This window comes from Rhinolophus hipposideros (genome assembly GCF_964194185.1).
Source record: "Rhinolophus hipposideros genome assembly, chromosome: 20".
Classification (NCBI taxonomy): Eukaryota; Metazoa; Chordata; class Mammalia; order Chiroptera; family Rhinolophidae; genus Rhinolophus; species Rhinolophus hipposideros.
Window position 1 is genome coordinate 53,352,285 of NC_138066.1, and position 3,705 is coordinate 53,355,989.

The 3,705-nt window shown below is 48.7% G+C and overlaps 1 pseudogene across 1 annotated transcript; it reads left to right on the plus strand.

Annotated features, from left to right (window-relative positions):
- The first annotated feature begins 1,504 nt into the window (after positions 1-1,504).
- On the plus strand, positions 1,505-3,705 carry LOC308488387 (heat shock protein HSP 90-alpha-like; annotated as a pseudogene). The gene has a single exon. The product of its transcript is annotated as a heat shock protein HSP 90-alpha-like (transcript).

Consider the following 3,705-nt stretch of genomic DNA (forward strand, 5'->3'; position numbering starts at 1 on the left):
GTGGGTCGCCACGGGCCTCCGCAGGCCACCTGGGGGTGGGCCAGGTGCACCTGGAAGCCCCGCTTCCGTAACCTTTTCATCACCAAAGATTTGTGGGCTTGTTTCGGTCCTGTGTTTCTGTGCCTGGCTTTCTCCAGTTGTGTGTCTTGAAAGAAAACGTGTGTGCCCTCGGCAGGATGGGCGCCTGAGGGCTGTCACACCCACACCCCTTCCTCCCTGGGGGCTTCTCCTCGCGGCCAGGGTCAGCACGTCCCTGCCTGCCTCCCCCTTCTGGCAGCCCACTCCCTGTATAGGACCCCAGAGCCTGCCCACTGGGAGCTGGGATCTGGACCAGTGGGGCAAAGAAGGAGGGGAGGCCATGTGTCTTTGGGGGGTCATTTGTGCGCCTGGGGTGTCCCCTGATAGTGTCCCCGGCATGTCCAGCAGTGGGGGCCATGGTGATGACTAGCACAGTGGGATTGATTTGTGAGCCGTGCAGGTGTTTGGCGGCCACCTGCAGTGGCAGGGTGGCCCCTGGGGTGCGGATGGGATCCTCCCGCAGTAGCAGCTGGGTGACTCGGGCCTTGGCCCGTGTCAAGCGTCTGACCCTTCCAGATCACACTGTCTGCGCAAGTTTGGTTTTGCTCTCACTTCAACATGAACAGGTTAAACTGAAATAAATATTTAAAGCAGCTTTTAATTAAAAAAATGTGTTTTTCATGGTGCGGTCTCAGATGACAGCAGCAATGAGCCGGCTCCCTCAAGGGCAGCTGGCCAGTGGCTGAGGTAAGGCCGGTGTGACCTTCCTGATTCACCCAAATGTCTGATCCAAGGCCTTTCCCCCTTAGCGTCATTTAACGTGTGTTTCTAAGGAGATGCCACTTCTGTCATCTCTCCCATCTCCCAGAAACCCACTCAGCCTGCAGTGACCCTGCCCACCTTAGTGGCATCGAACATTCTCATCAAAGATGGGGGGCGGGGACGGTGGTGCTGAAACCAGAATCTTCCACAGAGAAGAGGTTGTCGTCAGCTGAGGTGAGAAGGGACATCATCAGACACACAGGTCTCAGTTGCTCACCTCCCACACATGCTTTCTCAGAGAACCAATATTGCTACATTCCAGGGACACAAACCCAGTCCGTGTCCCAAGACAAAAGACGCCAGGTAAACCCAGGGGGTCTCATGGCTGTGGTACCTGGAGCTGAGAACTCCACAGGAAGGATGAGGGTTGTCAAGGTTGTCACATGGTCCCATGCAAAGGTATGTGAGGGACCCTCGGTGCCTGGTCACTGGAGTGGGGACACAGTCCATCTAGGGGGCAGCATCTCCCGACCAGCCTTCTTCTCAGGCTTTACTCCCAAGTTTTACTCCCAGGCCTCCCCTCCTGTCTCTCCTGCAGCCATTCTTCCTTCTTAAGGGTACCATGCAGAGACCACACTTTTAAAAACCTTTTTTTAAAAAAACAAAAAATTTGAGTTGCTCCTGTGTCCGGTTGCTGTGCAGCCCCTGCAGTCCTTTAGCCAAGATGCCTGAGGAAACCCAGACCCAAGACCAGCCAATGGAGGAGGAGGAGATTGAGATGTTTGCCTTTCAGGCAGAAATTGCCCAGTTGATGTCATTGATCATCAATACTTTCTACTCGAATAAAGAGATCTTTCTGAGGGAGCTTATTTCAAATTCATCAGATGCTCTGGACAAAATCAGATATGAAAGCTTGACATATCCCAGTAAACTAGACTCTGGGAAAGAGCTGCACATAAACCTCATTCCAAACAAACAGGATTGAACCCTCACTATTGTGGATACTGGGATAGGAATGACCAAGGCTGATCTGATGAATAACCTTGGTACTATTGCCAAATCTGGTACCAAAGCATTCATGGAAGCTTTGCAGGCTGGTGCAGATATCTCCATGATCGGCCAGTTCGGTGTTGGCTTTTACTCAGTGTATTTGGTCGCTGAGAAAGTGACCGTGATCACCAAACATAATGATGATGAGCAGTATGCCTGGGAGTCTTCTGCAGGAGGTTCATTCACAGTCAGGACTGACACAGGGGATCCTATGGGTCGTGGAACAAAGGTTGTCTTGCACCTGAAAGAAGACCAGACTGAATACTTGGAGGAGAGAAGAATAAAGGAGATTGTGAAGAAACACTCTCAGTTTATTGGCTACCCCATTACTCTTTTTGTGGAGAAGGAACGTGATAAAGAAGTCAGTGATGATGAGGCTGAAGAAAAGGAAGACAAAGAGGAAGAGAAAGAAAAGGAAGAAAAGGAGTCTGATGACAAACCTGAGATAGAAGACGTTGGTTCTGACGAAGAAGAAGAAGAAGAAAAGAAGGATGGTGACAAGAAGAAGAAGAAGATTAAGGAGAAGTACATCGATCAAGAAGAATTGAATAAGACAAAGCCTATTTGGACCAGGAATCCTGAAGACGTTAGTAACGAAGAGTACGGGGAATTCTACAAGAGCCTGAATAATGATTGGGAGAATCACTTGGCGGTGAAGCATTTTCCAGTTGAAGGACAATTGGAATTCCGAGCCCTTCTTTTTGTCCCAAGACGTGCTCCCTTTGATCTCTTTGAAAACAGAAAGAAGAAGAACAACATTAAGTTGTATGTTCACAGAGTTTTCATCATGGATAATTGCGAGGAGCTAATCCCTGAATACCTGAATTTCATCAGAGGTGTTGTGGATTCTGAGGACCTCCCTCTCAATATTTCCCGGGAGATGTTGCAACAAAGCAAAATTCTGAAAGTTATTAGAAAGAATTTGGTCAAAAAATGCTTAGAACTCTTCACTGAACTGGCAGAAGATAAAGAGAACTACAAAAAGTTTTATGAGCAGTTCTCTAAAAATGTTAAGCTTGGAATACATGAAGACTCTCAAAATCAGAAGAAGCTTTCGAGTTGTTAAGATATTACACATCTGCTTCTGGTGATGAGATGGTTTCTCTCAAGGACTATTGCACAAGAATGAAGGAGAACCAAAAACACATCTATTACATCACAGGCGAGACTAAAGACCAGGTGGCAAACTCGGCCTTCGTGGAGCGGCTGCGCAAGCTCGGCCTAGAAGTGATCTACATGATCGAGCCTATTGATGAGCACTGTGTCCAGCAGCTAAAGGAGTTCGAGGGCAAGACTTTGGTGTCAGTCACCAAAGAGGGCTTGGAACTTCCAGAAGATGAAGAAGAGAAAAAGAAACAGGAGGAGAAAAATACAAAGTTTGAAAACCTCTGCAAAATCATGAAGGACATCCTTGAGAAAAAAGTAGAAACGGTGGTTGTGTCAAACCGATTGGTGACATCCCCTTGCTGCATTGTCACAAGCACATATGGCTGGACAGCAAACATGGAAAGAATCATGAAGGCTCAAGCCCTAAGAGACAACTCAACAATGGGTTACATGGCGGCAAAGAAGCACCTGGAGATAAACCCTGACCATTCCATCATTGAGACCTTAAGGCAGAAGGCTGAAGCTGATAAGAACGACAAGTCTGTGAAGGACTTGGTCATCCTGCTCTACGAGAGCGCGCTCCTGTCTTCCGGCTTCAGTCTGGAGGACCCCCAGACCCACGCCAACCGCATCTGCAGGATGATCCAGCTCGGTCTAGGTGGTGATGAAGATGACCCCACTGCTGACGACAGCGGTGCTACTGTCACTGAAGAGATGCCACTCCTCGAGGGGGATGATGACACATCACGCATGGAAGAAGTAGGCTGA